The sequence below is a fragment of the Hypanus sabinus genome, chromosome 7 (assembly GCF_030144855.1).
Source record: "Hypanus sabinus isolate sHypSab1 chromosome 7, sHypSab1.hap1, whole genome shotgun sequence".
In the NCBI taxonomy this organism is placed as follows: domain Eukaryota; kingdom Metazoa; phylum Chordata; class Chondrichthyes; order Myliobatiformes; family Dasyatidae; genus Hypanus; species Hypanus sabinus.
Window position 1 is genome coordinate 85,418,417 of NC_082712.1, and position 19,254 is coordinate 85,437,670.

At 45.8% G+C, this 19,254-nt stretch overlaps 1 protein-coding gene across 3 annotated transcripts in view; it reads right to left on the reverse strand.

Annotated features, from left to right (window-relative positions):
* Positions 1-14,095, reverse strand: part of LOC132396926 (polyamine-transporting ATPase 13A3-like) — a 96,332-nt gene extending 82,237 nt beyond the window's left edge. For all 3 annotated transcript variants that reach the window (XR_009513178.1, XM_059975034.1, XM_059975032.1), the window contains exon 1: positions 13,817-14,095. The gene's annotated coding sequence lies outside the window, so the exon portion shown is untranslated. The remainder of the gene's footprint in view (positions 1-13,816) is intronic.
* Between the last annotated feature and the right edge of the window lie 5,159 nt (positions 14,096-19,254).

Below are 19,254 nucleotides of genomic sequence, written 5' to 3' on the forward strand. Positions count from 1 at the left end.
ACTACACTGGGTCCTGTTTGACTACAATGGGCCTCACTTTTCAGAGCAAGCACAGACTCCAAGTGCAACTTCACAAGTATAGATCCTTACCTGTACTTGGAATAGTGAATTGGACAGGGGAAATTATTAACCCAAACGAAATAGATTGGACCCATTATAGCCATCAAATCAAACTTGGATGAGCCAACAGTGCAGAGGTCAGTCCATCTGTAATGCTAACGTTTTTTTTGTTTCACAGTTCCAGCCTTGCATCAATTCTGGTTCCCTCCCCACTCCCACTGCCCAATCTTTCCTTCAATGAGTCAGGGGAGAAGAACAGGGTCCCAGTGGGGTGAGAGGCAGAGCAGGAGACGGGGCACCGGTGGGATGAGAGGTAGAGTGGGAGACAGGGCATTTAAAGGGAGAGCGGAAAACGGGCTCCCGGTGCGTTTAAAGGGCAACAGAACTAGACAAGTTTCTGGGGAGTGCAGGATGCAGGCCCCAATGAGTTACGGGGACCTTGAGAACCATTGCCGCAGGGGAGTATGGAATGAGCTATGCCCATCATCCAATCTCAAGACCTTTCTTGTTCAATAAACATACATATAGTCATGAAGTGATAGAGCAAAGAATCAGGCCATTTGATGCAGCCCACCCATGTCACCAGGAGCTACTCTAATCTGCCTACATTTGGCCCACATCTCTGTAAACCTTTCCTGTCTTGTACCCATCCAAATGTGGCACTTCTGGCAGCTCATCCACATTAACACCACCCTCTGTATGAACAAGTTGTCCCTCAGGTTCCCTTTTGAGAATTTACCATTTTAAACCCATGCTTTCCAATAATACTTTCCTATTCTGGGAAAGGACAGTAACCCTGAACCCCAATAACAGTAGGCACATTTCTTTGGCTTAATAAGAGTCGTAGAAAAGTACAGCACACAAACAGGCCCTTGACCCATCTAGCCCACACTGAGCCATTTAAACTGCCTACTCCTATTGAACTGAATTACAGTGAGTATATATAGAATAAATAGTTAAATTAAATAAATAGTGCAGAAATAAAAAATAGCGAGGTAGAGTTCATGGGTTCAGTGTCCATTCAGAAATCTGATGGCCGAGGGGAAGAAGCTGTTCCTGAATCGCTGAGTGTGTGTCTTCAGCCTTCTGTACCTTTTTCCTGATGGCAGCAATGAGAACAAGGCATGCCCTGGGTGATGGGGGGTCCTTAGTGATAGATGCCATTTTGCTGGGGTATCACTTCTTGAAGATGCCTTAATACTACTGAGGCAAGTGCCCATGATGGAGCTGACTAAGTTTATAGCTCTCTGCAGTTTATTTCAATCTTGTGGAGTAGAGCCCCCACCCCACCCCATCCCCACACTAGAACACACAATTAAAAGAAAATCTAAATGTGGGCAGCACAGCAGCATATAAGTCATAACGGAATTACAGCACCAGCAACACAGGTTCAGATCCGCTGCTGCCTGTAAGGAGTTTGTGACTGCATAAGTTATCTGACATTGTCTGTAAGGGGTCTGAACGTTCTCCGTGACCGGATGGTTTTCCACCGGATGCTCCAGGCTCCTCCCACAGTCCGATGACATACCGGTTAGTAGATAAGTTTGTCGCATGGGTGCAACTGGGCAACGTGGACTCTGGGCAGGAAGAGCCTGTTGCCACTCTATCTCTAAAATTTAAAACAAAAGGGATTTCTAGTGTGAAGAATATTTACCTTCAGTGACCACTTTACCTGGTACAGGAGTTTACCTAGTGAAGTGACCACAGAGAGTGGAACCTGGTGTGGTCTTCTTCTGCTATAGCACATCCAATTCAAGATTCATTGTGCTGTGTGTTCAGTGACGCCACTCTTCTGCACGTCACTGTTCTAACACATGGTAATTTGAATTACTGTTGCCTTCCTGTCAGCTCGAACCAGCCTGGCCATTCCCTGACCTTTCTCATTAACAGTTTAACCACAGAACTGCCGCTCATGGATGTTTTGTTCCCTCACGTTATTCTCTATAAATTCCAGAGACTGCTGTGTGAAAATCCCAGGAAACCAGCAGTTACCGAGACACTCAAACCACCCCATCTGGCACCAGCAATCATTCCACGGTCAGAAAACACTTAGATCACTTTTCTTCTGAATTCTGATGTTCAGTCTGAACAACAACTTCTTGATCATGTCTGCATGCTTTTATGCATTGAGTTGCCACCACATGATTGGCCGATTAGATATTTGCATTAATGAGCAGCTGTACCTAATAAAATGGCCACTGAGTGTAAATGCTCTGTTCTTTGAAATTAGGGAGGAATTTTTTAGGATCTATCTCAGAGGGCCAGCAGATGTCACTTTATTGTGCTATTCAAAGATAGCATGGCTCTTACTCAATATTTAATCCTAGATTGGATGTTAGTTAACGTAGAAAAATTAACTTCCTTCCCCTTGAACTCTTCCTCTCTTCCCCCCCCCCCCCACAAAATACTTTGAACTAAAAGTGAGAAGTCCCTCCTATGATGCATGGCTGTGCTCAAAGCTGAGGGATTCTGAGATATTTTAGTTGGGAATCCAACATTCATAACTAATTAAATATTGATCCTGCTGGGTAATATTTACACAGTCACTGACTCATTGTATGCAAACACGGTTGATATTACTGTTTAGCTCACTTTTACAGATGAACAAGAGGTTTATTCAACAGAGTCTCACAACACTCTTGCAAAAGTATTTCTTCTGTGACTTTCTTATATCAGGTACTCTCAGGACCTGACACCACCAGGTTCAAGAACAGTTACTATCCCACAACCATCAGGCTCTTGAACCAAAGGGGATAACAAGTTTAGGATGTTGCTACTGTGGGGCCCAGGGCTCGGGCCCCATTGTGATGACGACCTGATATTTGGACAATTTAAAAGCCAAGCCAGAGGAATTAAAAAGGCAGGACTTCCTGTTTTCCTCGCTCACATTATCTTCTCACCTGCTAATCACCTCCCATTGGCGGTCCTCCTTCCCTTTGTTCTATGGTCTTCTGTCCTCTATCAGATTTTTCTTCACCAGCCCGTATCTCTTTCACTAACTCCTCAGCTCTTTACTTCATCCCCTCCCTCTCTCCAATTGTCACCTACCACCAGCTGGCTAACACTCAATGCTTTAGAAACAGCTTTTTCTATTCCACCATCACTTCCTCACTAGTCACTTTTTATTGTAATTTAGTAATTTCAAATCCCAGCAAGTAATTAGGAACCCCCAACATCCGACACATTCCCTCTTCTCATTACTAATATCAGGAAGAACAGGAGCCTGAGGACACGCTGTTTTAGGAACAGTTTCATCTCCGCCTCCATCAGATTTCTAAATGGTCACTACCTCACCATCCCTCTTTTTGATTTATTTACCTTGTTCAGGGTCATAGAAAAGTACAGCAGAGAAACAGGCCTTTTGGCCCATCTAGTCCATGCTGAACCATTTAAATTGCTTACTCCCATCGACCTGCATCAGGACCATAGTCCTCCTTACCCCCTACCCTCCATCTACCTATCCAAACTTCTCTTAAACGTTGAAATTGAGCTCACATGCACAACTTGCATTAGCAGCTCATTCCAATCTCATGACCTTCTAAGTGAAGGAGCTTCCCCTCATATTTCCCTTAAACTTTTCACCTTTCACCCTTAACCCATGATCTCTATTTATAGTCCTACCCAACCTCAGAGGAAAAAGTCTGCTTGCAGTTGCCCCTCATAATTTATTGCAACTTATTTTACATTTCATGTCTTTCACTGTACAGCTACCACTAAACAAAGTTCATGATACGTTAGTGATAATAAACCCGATTTTGTCCTAATGTCCTGAGCTATTGATAAAGTGTTCTCCTAATAACTATTTATCAACAACCCAAATTGGAGGACCATTTCAAGCACCTCCCCTCCATCCATCAAAAGCAGAGCTTTCCTGTGGCCAAACATTCTAACATGTCCATATCATGTCAGTCCAGTCAACAGAAACAGGTCCTTCAGTCCATCAAGTCTGTGCCAAACCATTTAAACTGCCTACTCCCATCCACCTGCACTGGGACCATAGCCCTCCATACTCTTACCATCCATGTACCTATCCAACCTTCAACCTTATTTGTTCCATGGACCAAGGGTCCGTGGACCTCAGGTTGAGAACTCGTGCTCTAAGGGGAAACAACCTCAGCCTATGTAATGTCTCCCCATAAGTAAAACCCTTTAAACCAGGTAAAGCCATGGTGAATCTCCTCTGGAGCTGCTGGTCTGCCCTCTAGTTTGTTGCAGAATCAGTATCGCTCTCTCCCTAGATACGGAGATGTCGAAGTGCTGGGATGGACAGCAGCTTGTACTGGACTCTAGATCATGATCTCTTTGGGGGCTTTGCTACTGCTTGTGAGGTGGGTGACGGGGGGGGGGGGTCGATGCTTTTGCTGAAGCAAGTGGGGGGAGAGTTTATGCTTTTGCTGTTGATAGTGCGTGGGAGGGGGAGGGGGCTTTGGGGTTCTATCATTTTTCTGTTTTGCACTCTCTTATGTATGTCTGTGAAGAGTAAGAATTTCAGGTTGCAAACTGTTATATTCACTGATACCAAATTGAACCAATGAACTTGAAGTAGATGGACAGGAGAGATTTAGACTTAAACCATTTGAATCTGAACCACTTGTACTTCTCCAATGTAATCTTATCTTTCCTTAAAAAGGCACAATAGCGCCTTTATTTCCTGAGGAGCATGAAGAAAGCTCACCTCTGTCCCAGGAAACTGACGGACTTTTACCGTTGTACCATTGAGAGCATACTCATCAACAGTATCTCAGTGTGCTATGGCAATTGTCTTGTATTGGACCGCAAAGCACTCCAGTGAGTGGTGAAAACTGCCCAGTGGATTATCGGCACCCAATTGCCCACCATTGAGAACATCTACCATAAAAACCACCCGGGCAGGGCGAAAAGCATTATCAAAGATGCATCTCAACCTAGCCATGGACTTTTTACTCTCCTCCCACCCGGTAGGTGCTACAGGAGCCTCTGCTCCTGCACCAGCAGGCACAGGAAGAGCTTCTTCCCTGAGGCTGTGACCCTGCTGAACCTCACATCACAGTGCTAAGCAGTATTGCACCCATATTGTACTGTTTCAGTACTTTTATATTTATGTACTGTAGCATTTACTTCTTATTCACAGTTATTTTATAAGTAACACTATTCTTTTGCACTTCTGATTAGATGCTAACTGCATTTCATTGGCTTTGTATCTGTACTCGGCACAATGTCAATAAAGTTGAATCTAATATGGCTACCTGAACTGCTCACAGTGCTCAATGTGCAATGTACCATGTCCCCACCTTATTTCCTATGCCCTGACCTATGAAGGCAAGCATGCCACTGGCCTTCCTCATATAGTTCACTGTACTTACTGCCCGTTACTCTGTTCAGGGCAGCAATGAAGGTCCTCCATTGCTGGTGGTGTTCAGGGCTTCTTTCATCATGTCAGTAGTCTTCCACCCAGTTTTCACTACTGACAAGTCATGCAAATCCCAGGTGGAGACTCAGGAATATCATCACACTCTGATGTAGAGGGATTCTTCATTGCTGTTTCCATAACAGTTTTGTTTTTGATCAGTCAGGGTCTTTAACCCTCAGCTGAACGCCCCTCTCCCAAACCTGGAGGACCGGTGAACCACTCTTAGTCTGGCCTCTACCTTTTGACCTGTTTGGCATAAGTGACCCTACCAAGAGCCAAAGCACAAGGCCCTGACTCCAGCTAACATAGCTCTCTGAGTCATTGAGGTACACAAGCCACCAAAAGGTTCAGGAAGATGATTCCAGGACTGAATGGCTTGTCCTATGAAGAGCGGATGATAGCTCTAGGCCTGTATTCACTAGAATTCAAAAGAATCGCGGTGACCTCATTGAATTCTATTGAATGGTAAAAAGCCTGGATATAGAGAATGTGAAGAGGAGGCTTCCTTTGTCAAGTCAAGCCAAGTCACTTTTTATTGTCATTTCGACCATAGCTGCTGGTACAGTACACAGTAAAAACAAGACAACGCTTTTCAGGACCATGGTGTTACATGACACAGTACAAAAACTAGACTGAACTACATTAAAAAAACAACACAGAGAAAGCTACACTAGACTACAGACCTACAAAGGACTGCATAAAGTGCACAAAAACAGTGCAGGCATTACAATAAATAATAAACAGGACAGTAGGGCAAGGTATCAGTCCAGGCTTCGGGCATTGAGGGGTCTGATAGCTTGGGGGAAGAAACTGTTACATAGTCTGGTTGTGAGAGCCCAAATGCTTCAGAGCCTTTTCCCAGATGGCAGGAGGGAGAAGAGATTGTATGAGGGGTGCATGGGGTCCTTCATAATGCTGTTTCCTTTGCAGATGCAGCGTGTAGTGTAAATATCTGTGATGGTGGGAAGAGAGACCCCGATGATCTTCTCAGCTGACCTCACTATCCGCTGCAGGGTCTTGCGATCCGAGATGGTGCAATTTCCGAACCAGGCAGTGATGCAGCTGCTCAGGATGCTCTCAGTACAACCCCTGTAGAATGTGATGAGGATGGGGGTGGGAGATGGACTTTCCTCAGCCTTCACAGAAAGTAGAGAGTAGAAAGTATGGTGAGAGAGTTTAAGACCTGAGGACACAGCCTCAGAATAGAGCAGTGTCCTTTTAGAACAGAGATGAGGAGTAATTTCTTTAGCCACAGAGTGGTGAATCTGTGGGATTCTTTGCCACAGGCTGTCATGGAGGCAAAGTCTTTATGTATAATTAAGGCAGAGCTTGTTAGATTCTTGATTGGTCGGCATGAAGGGATATGGGAAGAAAGCGGGAGATCGGGGCTGAGAGGAAAATTTGCTCAGCTATGATGACATGGTGGGGCAGACTCAATGGGCCAATGGTCCTATTCTGCTCCTACATCTTATGGTTAAACCATGACAAGGTTGTGGTCCTCTTGGTTTACTGTACTGTATGACTACAATTCAGATCATTCCGGCTGTAGAAGCTCTTGGTCTGTAAGGGAGTGTTAACTGAGAGAGGGAAGGAACTGTGCCTCTGATATTTGAATCAGATGTCTGGATTTTGAAGATAAGCTGGAGAAGCAAGCCAGGTCTTTGTACTCCTGATAGTGAACAATGTCCAATGCCAGAGGCCAGCTTTGAGTTCAGTCATGGTGCATGGTAGAGCAGCCTTCCGTCTCCGTCTGACCTTGCGCTGGGTCACTGGCAACCCAGTCTAGACGCAGGACTCCAGCTCTCCTCGGGGAGGGCTGACGGGGAAAGAAACCTCGGAATTTACAGTAATTCCGTTTTTTCAAACTTTGTGTATTCAACAAATAGGGAAATTTACCCTGCACACATTGGATTTGCCTTCCTCACCACTGATTCAACCTGCAAATTACCCTTTAAGGAGGGTAATTTTTAAGGATTAAATTTTTTTAATTTTTAAGGAGTCCTGCACAGGATTCTCAAGTCCCTTTGCACCTCAGATTTTTCAATTTTCTCAAACAAAGTTCAAGGCAAACTTCACAAAATTGTAAAATTGTATTCCATCTGCCACTTCTCTGCCTATTCTCCCAATCTGTCTCGGTCCTTCTACAGCCTCTGTTTCCTAAAAACTACCTGTCCCTCACCTGTCTTTGTACTGTTCGCTAACTTGGCCACAAAGATATCAATTGCATCATCCAAATCATTGACACCAAACGTAAAATGAAGTGGTCCCAACACAGACTCCTGTGGAACACCACTAGACACTGGCAGCAAAACAAAAAATTATCCCTTTATTCCCACTCTTTGCCTCCTGCCAATCAGCCAAAGGACCTATATCTGTGCTGCATTGCCCTATTACTCCAGAATTCTTGGAAGATGGTTCTTGAACCAACACCACTTTCTCAAGTGCTTGCACTCACGCCCCTGGTGAATGCATCAGTCACCCGGGAACATAGAGCTTGCAAACAGGCAGCAGCCAGCACACAATCAGACAAAGACAAAATTGGATCTGAGGACTGATAACATGGCAGCATGTTCCCAAGGAAGCGAAGGCAGGAAGGCCTTTTTTCTATGGCCATTATTGTAGAGCAGGGTTGGCCGCCATGGGACATTGTTCAGTCACCTCCTGTGATTGTGTGGTGCCACAAGTCTGCGTGCTGTCTGCTGGGTCTCACTTTGCAGGACCAGGGGAACAAGGAGGCATAGTTTTTATCACAAACAAGAGAAAATCTGTAGATGCTAGGGATCAAAGTAATACACACAAAATGCTGGAGGAACTCAGCATCTGAGTAAACAGTTTACGTTTCGGGCCGAGACCCTACTTCAGGACTGAAAAAAAGAGAGTTGAGAAGTCAGAGTAAGAAGGTGAAAGAGGAGAGGAAGAAGACAAGGTGGTAGGTGACAGCTGAAACTGGGAGAGGGGGACGGGTGAAGTAAAGAGCTGGGAAGTCGATTGGTGAAAGAGGTAAAGGGCCGGTGAAAGGGAATCTGATAGGAGAGGACAGAAGACCACGGAAGAAAGGGAAAGGGAGGAACACCAGAGGGAGGTGACAGGCAGGTAAGGAGATAAGGTAAGAGGGAAATGGGAATGGGGAATGGTGAAGAACGGGGGGGGGGGGGGTGAATGGCAATTATCAGAAGTTCGAGAAATCAATGGGGTTTGGGGGTTACCCAGATGGAATACAAGATGCTGCTCTTCCAACCTAATCGTGGCCTCATCACTGCAGTGGAGGAAGCCATGGACTGAGATGTCGGGATAGGAACGGAGAGTAGAAATGAAATGGGGGCCGCCAGGAGATTCCACTCCTTCGTATAGACAGAGTGTAGGTTTTTCTGTCTGTTGTTGAGCTGTGTTTCAGGTGGGAGCAGGTGAGCTGATTCTGGGCGGCAGAGGACTCAGATTACCTCTCCACCTCTATCCTTTGTTCCCTGCCCTGGTTGTGTTCTGACTTGTCTCTGACTTATTCCGAATTCCAAATGCTGCTACCTGACACTGAGATCTAACAGATAGTGATTGGTGAGGTGGAAAGTGAAAGGCATTGTGTACCCAGATAAAGACTTTCCTACTGCAAAATTTTTCACAGCCTTACTGTAGGTTACAGGGAACGCAGCAACCAACTGTACATACTGTGACTGTAACTAGATTATTCTATTAGTAACATGAGAAGGTCTGAAAATCCAAAAACAACACATACAAAATGCTGGAGGAACTCAGCAAGTTAGGCTGCATCGATGGAAGTGAATAAACAGTTGAACTTTCAGGACCAGAATGGAAGAGGGGGGAAGACGTCAGAATAAAAAGATGGTGAGGAAGGGGAAGGAGGCTAGCTAGAAGGTGATCATTGAAGCCAGGTGAGCGGGAAAGGTAAAGGGCTGGAGAGGAAATAATCTGATAAGAGAGGAGAGCGGCTATAGGCGAAAGGGAAGGAGGCAAGTACCCGGGGAGGTGATAGGCAGAGAGGAGAGGTAAGAGAAGAGGCCAGAATGGGGAATAGATGAAGAGGGGAGGGGGTATAATTTTTTTAAACTGGAAGGACACATCTATATTCATGCCATCAGGTTGGAGACCCCCCCAAACGGAATACAAGGCATTGCTTCTCCACTGAGTACTGGAGGAGGCCAACATGAACAGGATCTCTACCACAATAAAGCTATACCAACTCCGATGGATAGGTCATGTCATCTGGATGCCTAATGCTCTTCTACCCAAACAGATCCTTTACTCCCAGTTGAAGGAAAATCTGTGAACCCCCGGTGAGCAAAGAAAACGTTTCAAAGAAAACATCACTATCAGCCTGAAGAAATTCAACCTTACACCTAAAAACTAGGAAGACATTGCACTCAATAGATAGGCCTGGAGGAAATCTGTTCAAGAGGGAGCTGCGCCACACGTGGACCTCGTCCGCTACACCGCAGAGAATCAGCAGCAGCTACGAAAGGAGACTGAGCAATCAACATACCCAACCACCAACTACAGCCACCATTTGCTCTAGCCCACACAGCACCAGAATATGTGCTTCCTGGATCGGACCCTGCAAAAACACCAATTAGAACATCACACTTGACTAGTACTTCTACTAGAAGAAACATCTGCACTACAATCCACAGCAGTGTGCTCTATGAGTTAACATTTCACCTTAAAACAGTCAAATGGATGAATATCAGGGAATGAACTAAAGATCATTGTCAAAAGAACAAAAGGTAGACTATTGAATAATTATTTTTACTTGAAGGGAGCTTAGGATATAGAATGCCTAACAGAAACAAAGCAGAAAGCAGGACTCAGAATGTATATTAAGAAGGAAGTGAGGAAATAAACTGAATAAAATAATTACAGGATTATTTGAAAGAACATACAGAACTGATTGTGGACTTCAGAAAGGGTAAGACAAGGGAACACATACCAGTCCTCAGAAGGATCAGAAGTGGAAAGAGTGCAATTTCAAGTTCCTGCGCGTCAACACTGGAGGAGCTAACCTGGGCACAATATATCGATGCAGTTACAAAGAAGGCACGACAGTGACTATATTTCATTAGGAGTTTGAGAAGATTGAGTTTGGCACCTAAAACACTCGATTTTTTAAAAAACAGATACACCATGAAGAGCATTCCAAATGGCTGGTGGGGGGGGAGGGGGCTATGGTACAGGATTGAAGTAAGCTGTAGAGAGTTGTAAACTCAGTCACCTCCATCATGGGCACTAGCCTCCATAGCATCCAGAACACCTTCAGAAGCAATGCCTCAAAAAGGCAACATCCATTATTAAGGACTCCCATCACCCAGGTCATGCTTTGCTCTCATTGCTACTATCAAGGAGGTACAGGAGCCTGAAGACACACACTCAGCGATTCAGGAACAGCTTCTTCCCCTCTGCCATCTGATTTCTGAATGGACATTAAACCCATAAACATTACCTCACTACTTTTTATTTCTATTTTTTTGCCACTACATATTTAACTATTTAATAAATAAATAATTATGTGTGCCCATGCGCGCACACACTTCTTTCTTTTACAACATGTCAGTGATAGTACTAATGAGAAAATCTGCAGATGCTGAAAATTCAACAACACATAGACAAGGTGCTGGAGGAGTTCAGCAGGCCAGACAGCATCTACTGAAGAGTAAACCTGATTCTGATCCTGAGCAACTCTATTTTGATGATACTGGGAAAAACGTCCTAACAGTAGTGGGATCTTGCTACAAGGACTGAGGACCTCAAGACTTCCTCCTGCACTGCGCCCAAGTCCCCACACAAATCTCCACAGCTCAGGACCTTTCCTGATGAAGGGCCTCGGCCTGAAACGTTGGCTACTCTTTTCTCACGGATGCTGATTGGCCTGCTGCATTCTTCCAGCATTGTGTACGTATTCTTTGATCCACAGCATCTGCAGTTGTATTTTTGTGTTCTTATATCGTTAGATGGTACAACAGTGCCTCTACTTCCTTAGGAGTCTGCAGAGGTTTGGCATGACAACAAAAACCTTGACAAATTTCTAGATGTATATATTACTGCATCACAGCCTAGTATGGAAACAACAATGCATTTGAACAGAAAATCCTACAAAAGTTAGTGAATTCACCCCAGTACATCACGGGTAAAGTCCTCTCAACCATTGAGCACATCTACATTAAACACTGTCATAGGAAAGCAGCATTCATCATCAGAGATCCTCACCACCCCGGACACGCTCTCTTTTTGCTGCTACCAGGACTCACAGCACCAGATTCAAGAACAGTTACTACCCCTCAACCATCAGGCTCTTGAATAGAAGGCAATATCTACACTCACTTGCCATCCATTGAGATGTTTCCATAACCAAAGATCTCACCCTAAGGACTTCTAATCCCAGGTTATCGTTATTTATCGCTATTTAATTATATTTGCATTTGCACAGTTTGTTGTCTTCTGCAGTCTGGTTGATCTTTCATTGATCCTATTATAGTTACTATATACTAGTATAGTTACTACTCTATATATCTCCTGATTATGCCCACAGGAAATTGAATCTCAGGGTTGTACATGGTGACTTCGGGTAAGGTATTTCTCCTGGGCGCTGCATCCAGTATTTGAGCATACTTGACAAAGAGTAGATTACTATGTGAAGTTTACACTGACAATGCGGCACAACTGACCTACCCATTCTACAACCAGTAATTCACATATTGTTGTTGGATTGGGCTGTAGAATTTTTTTTATTGCTGTTTAACTTTGTTATGCTTGTTTGCATTTTTATATAATTACCTATAGGTGATGGTTCAGTGAGTTTATCAGTGGTTACAGCTGCCTCTGTATTTTTCTGGAACAGGCCAAGAGCTTTTCAACCCCAGAATCAGAACCTTCTCTGAACCCTCTTCAATGTCAGCTCATCCTTTCTTAGATAAGAGGCCCCAAACTGATCACAATACTGATCACCTCACCAGTACCCTATACTTGCTTTTCCATACTCTACCGTAATCTTTGTTTTTATACTCTAGTCTTCTCGAAATGAATGCTAACATGCCATTTACCTTACTCACCATCAACTCAACCTGCAAATCAACCTTCAGGGAAGCTACCTGACCTGCTGAGTTCCTCCAACATTTTGTGTGTGTTGCTTTGGATCTCCAAACTTTCTTCTGTTTATTCTTCAGGGAAGGCTCCCAAGTCCCTTTGCACCTCATCAGAACATTCTCCCCATGGCCTTACAGATCACTCACTCTCAAGATGCCCATTCAATTCTCTTTCTGAAAGCAGCTATGAGTTCACCGATTAAAAAAAATAAGTTCTGGTTGTTATCACAATGAATAGAATCTTCCTGCACAAGTCACATTTCCTATATTACAACAGTGCTACGGAGGAACAAGCACTCTGCTGGCCGGAGTCACAATGCTACATTACATCACAGCTCTTTTTGGTTCTTTTCACTGATCTAACTTTTCCCAAAGAAAATGTTAAAATTCCAGCCTGGTGAATCATGCATCACACACTTAACTTCAGTCAAGACTGAGTGGATGGGATTCTAATCTCAAGTGGCCACCTGCTCCTCCTCTGGCCACAGTTTCCCAAGCACGGGAATTTTCTATATTTTTCCAGAATTAATTTCACAACCCTGGCAGCTGGGGATTACTTGGCTAAAGGGGCAAGCTAAGCTGCAGATACAGTGTGCACTTCTGACATGAAAGGACGAAATTGGTCACCGCAAAGTTTTTTTTAAAAAAGAGTTTAACAGTTGGCAAGGTCACACACCAGACACCTAGGACTGATGCTGTGCTTGGGGAGGGGATGAGGGTGGAGGGATGAGAACAGGGCTGGGGTGGGAATGAAGTGCTGAGAGTTGGGGGGACACAAGGATGGGAGAAGTTGAAGATTTGAGGGCATGGGAGGGAGTGCAGGAAGGACAAAGTATGGTGAGGGAGTTGGGTGAAGGGAACTGAGGATCAGGGAGCGAGGTAATTGAGGGAAAGAGGGTTGGCGTGGGAATGTGGGGACTGATCGAGAGGGAGTGAGGATAAAAGGGGATGGTGAGATCAGAGGGTGTTGACAATCGAGGAGTAAGGATCAGTGGAGTGATGAATGGTGGTGTGAACATTGAGGAAAAGGGATTTAGAGGAAGGGCATGAGGATTAGGGAGTGAGGAAAATGAGGGGGAGAAGGTTGGAGGGTGAGGATGTGGGGACTGTGGAGGAGAGATGAGGATCAGAAATAAGGATTTGGAGGTGATGGTGGGTTGAGCTTCGGAGGGTCTTGACGATCAAGGGGTGAAGATCAGTGGGTGAGGACAGGGGTGTAAATATCGGAGAGGGTCAGGATCAGGGAAGGGGGCAGTGAGGAGCGAGGATCGCGTCTCACCTCGGTGAAGCTCCACATCACATGGCATTGACGGCCCCGCTCTGCGACCGCGGCTCTTCAGCCTCGGGCCTGCCTCGCTCTCCCCGCGCTTGACGCCGTTCACGTTCCCGCTCTCTCCTCGGGTGAGACCCCGTTGCCCACTCTCTGCCCTGGGCCCGCCGCAGCTCACGGCTTAATAGCGCAGTCCTGGCATCCCCGAGGTGAAACCCCTGCCTGTTCCCCAAAGCTCGGCGCACAGTCGAGAGCCGCCTACCTCACCGTCGCCCGATAGGTTTCTTACAACTTCAATCACCGCCCGGTGCATCACTTATCCAATGATAAGCTTCCCTGGGCCACAAGACCCACCCATCCACCTGCCCCTCTCACCAATCGGAGGCCGCGTTCCCCGAAATCCCGCTCAATAACAAACCCCGCAAAAATCACCCGCCCGGTAGACTCCTCTGGATGTCCGTCACCGCCAAGCGCATCACTTACCCAATACCAAGCGTCTCACGGCCACAAGACCCGCCCATTAACCTACAAAACTCACCAATCATGAGCGGTGCTCCCCGAAGTCCCGCTCTGAGATAAACCCCGCCCCTCTCGGAAGGCTTGCCAATGTTAACACTGGACCAGCGCTTGGACATTCAGTCCTACGCTACTGTACTGCAAGGCAATCAGGTCAGAGAGTTATTCAGCTGGGAACCAGACCCTTCGGCCCATCTTGTCCATACTGACCATGATTCTCCTCTATGAATCGTTTAATATCACCAACAGAATACCTAATATCACCATCTCCAACGGGACCCCCCCACTAAGTACACCTTTCCCTCCCACGCTCTTTGCTTTCTGCAGGGATTGCTCCCTTGTCCATTCATCCCTCCCTACTGATCTCCCTCCTGGCACCTATCCTTGCAAGTGGACCACGTGCCACACCTGTCCCTACACCTCCCTCACTACCATTCAGCACCCCAAACACTCCTTCCAGGTGAGGACACACTTCACCTGTCACACTAGTGGGGGCAAGTTCTGTATTAGGGTGCTCCTAGTATGACCTCCTATACATTGGTGAGACCCAATTAGACTGGGAGACAGCTTCGCCAAGCACCTACGCTCTGTCCACCAGTAATGGCGGGACACCCAGTGGCCACCCATTTTTATTCCACTTCCCACTCCCATTCTGACATGTCAGTCCACAGCCTCCTACTGACACTCGGGTTAGAGGAGCAACACCTTATATTCTGTCTGTGTAGCCTCCAACCTGACGACACGAACATCAATTTCTCAAACTTTCAGTAACCCCCCCCCCTCCCTTCACCATACCCCATTCCCATTTCCCTCTCTCACCTTAACTTCTTACCTGCCCATCACCTCCCTCTGGTGCTCCTCCCCCTTCCCTTTCTTCCATGGCCTTCTGTCCTCTTCTATCAGAGTCCTCCTTCTGTAGCCCTTCATCTTTCATCGATCGACTTCCCAGCTCTTTACCTCACACCTCCCCTTCTCCCAGTTTCACCTATCACCTACTACCTTGTATTTCTTCTTCCCCTCCCCCCCACCCTCTTACCCTGACTTCTCATTTATTTTCCTGTCCTGATGAAGGGTCTCAGCCCGAAACGTCAACTGCTTACGCATTTCCATAGATGCTGCCCGGTTACTGAGTTCCTCCAGCATCTTCTGTGAGTTGCTTGGATTTCCAGCATCTGCAGATGTTCTCTTGTTTGTTAATATCAGTGCTGCATGTCATGAAATTTGGGTCTTTGCAGCAGCAGTACAATGCAATACAAAGCAATAAAAAATAAAAAGAATTACAGTAAGTATATGTACATATTTTATACTGAAGTAAGTAGTGCAGAAATTGAATTTTAAAATTGGGGTTGGAGCTTTTGACTCCTTTGCTTGCATCTTCGTAAACAGCTCTATTTCTATCTTTATTATCTCTTTTTTCCCTTTTAAGGTTCTTTTGAAGACCCTGACCTGGAGTTACATGCTGACTTTGGTTCTTTGTGGGAATGGGACCCACTCCTGGCTTCTCATGACCGGCCACTTTTCAATTTGCCAAGGATGCAGCCTGGAAGACTCGCGGCCATCAGAGTGCCAGATCTTCATGGCCCTGGGGGTGGGCAGACTCGAGGTCAGTGTCGCCTGGTGCGTCGTTGAAGATGGAAGATTGAAAGCAGTGAGCTGGCTACTGGCTGTATTCCCAGAGAGCCAAGTTCTTTTGGCACAGAGCTCGAGAAAAGTGATACAACAGGCTCTTTACACCATAAATCGGCAAGTTGTTTTGTTATGTTATCCTCCCACGGTGAAAGGGGACACCTCTTTTTTCCTTATTGGGGGAGAGCCTGTGGTATGTCGAATTACTGGGTGAATGAGTAGTCTTTGGTGTACTGCAAGTCTGTGTTTTGTTGATGTTTTGCTGCACGTTTGAGTGCTCTGTGGCGGGGGGAGGGCTTTCGGGTTCTAACATTTAACTGTCATTCATTCTTTGGCAGTCCTCTGTCTTTGTGGATGTTTGCGAAGAAAAGAATTTCAGGATGTATATTGTATACATTTCTCTGATATTAAATGTACCTATTGCAATCTATTGAAAAGTAGTTAAATAGTGTTCATTGGTTCAATGACCATTCAGAAAAGTGATGGCTGAGAGGAAAAAGCTGTTCCTGAATCATTGAGTGTGTGTCCTCAGGCTTCTGTACCTCCTCCCTGATGGTAACAGTAAGAACAAGGCATGACTGGGTGATGGGGATCCTTAATGATGGACGCCGCCTTTTGAGGCATCGCTCCTTGAAGATGTCCTGGATATTGCAGAGGCCAGTGCCCATGATGGAGGTGACCAAGTTTACAATTCTCTGCAGCTTATTTTGATCCTGTACAGTAGACCATGCCATTGAGCAGCTGGTCATAGAGCACATTAAGGCCTTTCCCTGGCTACAATGGACCCTTTCCAGTTCGCTAATCATTTAAGTCAATCCACTGATGGTGCAAAAGCCTCTGCCCTCCACTCTGTCCATCCCACCTGCAAAATGGGGTCTCATTTGCCAGACTGCTGTCTATAGACTTTAGTATGGTGTTCAACACCATCATTCCCCAGAAACTGGCGGGGAAGTTGTCCTCACTGGGTCTCAACTCCTCCCTCTGCAATACTGGACTTCTTAACAGTTAGGCCACCTGTCAGTGTGGGCAGCACATCTCTCGTCCCTTTACGCTGAGCACTGGTGCTCTCCAAGGCTGTGTGCTCAGCTCTCTTCTGTTCACACTGCTGACACATGACTGTGTCGCAGGGTCCAGCTCCAACCGTGTCATCAAGTTTGCGGATGTCACAGCAGTGGTTGGCCTCGTCGGCAACGATGATGAGACGGAGTACAGTGAGGAAGTGGAGCGACTGGTGGATTGGTGTGAGAAGAAGCCTGAGGGTCATAATTGTCATAATTAAATGACAATAAACTTCATTTGACTTGGCTAGACTTGATACCAGATGGTTATGCAGCCAGTTGAATGCTCTCTGCGGTACATCTGTAGAAATTTGTGACTATCTTTGGTGACGTACCAATTCTCCTCAAATTCCTAATGAAGTATAGTCACTGTCGTGCCTTCTTTGTAGCTGCATTGATGTGTTGGGTCCAGGACAGGTACTCAGAGATATTGACACTCAGGAACTTGAAATTTCCACTTCTGATCCCTCTACGAGGGTTGGTGTGTGTTCCCTCGACTCACCCTTTCTGAACTCAACAATCAGCTCCTCGGTCTTACTGACATTGAGTGCACGATTGTTGCTGAGACACCACTCAATTAGGTGATCTGTCATGCTCCTGTATGTCCTCTTGTCATCATCTGAAATTCTGCCAACAATAGTGGTATTGTCAGCAAAAGCTAGTTGCATTTGACTGTGTTTGACCCATATCTCTCCAAACCAGAGGTTCCCAAACGTTTCTTTATGCCATGGACCCCGACCATTAACGAAGGGTGCTTGGACCCCAGGTTTGGAACCCCAGCCCTAAACCTTTCCTATCCATGTATCAATCAGGTTTACTGATATGGTTTTATTTGACATTAAAAAATTGTTGTTTTGCACCAGTAATACAGAGTAAAGACATAAAATCACAATAAATTATGAAAATAAATAAATAACACAAGAAAAAAAGAATAGAAATAGTGACATGGATTCATGGGCTGTTCAGACATCTATTGGCAGAAGGGAAGAATCATTGAGTGTGGGTCTTCAGGCTCTTGCACCTCCTCCCTGATGGTAGCAATGAGGAAAGGACATGTTCTGGAGGGTGAGGATCCTTAACGATAGAGCCATCTTTTTCAGGCACATACTCTTGATGCCCAGGATGTTGGCCAGGATTGTGCCTGCAAATCAGCTGGCTGATTTTTCAACCCTCTGCAACATTTTCTGATATTGAACGTTGGACCCTCCATACTCGGCTGTGAAGTGACTGATCAAAATGCTCCACAAAGCTAAAAGTTCAAAGCAAATTTATTATCAAAGTACATATATATCACCATTTACTGTGCAACCCTGAGATTTGCTTTGTTGTGGGTGTACATCTGTAGGAATTAGCTAAAGTCTTTGGTGACATACCAAGTCACCTCAGACTCCTAATGAAGTAGACTTACTGTCATGCAAAGACACGTACGTTCGGATGCTGTTCATAGACTTCAGTTTAGCATTCAACACAATCATCCCTCAGAAACTGATTAGAAAGCTGAGCCTACTGGGCCTGAACACCTCCCTTGCAACTGGATCCTAGACTTCCTGACTGGGAGATCTCAGTCAGTCCGGATCGGGAGCAGCATCTCCAACACCATCACACTGAGCACGGGGGCTCCCCAGGGTTGCGTGCTCAGTCCACTGCTGTTCACTCTGCTGAGCCACGACTGTGCTGCAACACACAGCTCGAACCATATCATCAAATTCGCCGATGACACGACCGCGGTGGGTCTCATCAGCAAGAACGACGAGACAGCATAGAGAGGAGGTGCAGCAGCTAACGGACTGGTGCAGAGCCAACAACCTGTCTCTGAATGTGAACAAAACAAAAGAGATGGTTGTTGAGTTCAGGAGGGCACGGAGCGACCACTCTCCGCTGATCATCGATGGCTCCTCGGTAGACATTGTTAAGAGCACCAAATTTCTTGGTGTTCACCTGGCGAAGAATCTTACCTGGTCCCTCAACACCAGCTCCATAGTAAAGAAAGCCCAACAGCATCTCCACTTTCTGCGAAGGCCGAGGAAAGTCCATTTTCCACCCCCCATCCTCATCACATTCTACAGAGGTTGTATTGAGAGCATCCTGAGCAGCTGCATCACTGCCTGGTTCGGAAATTGCACCATCTCGGACCGCAAGACCCTGCAGCGGATAGTGAGGTCAGCTGAGAAGATCATTGGGGTCAATCTTCCTGCCATCACAGATATTTACACTACTCGCTGCATCCGCAAAGCAAACAGCATTATG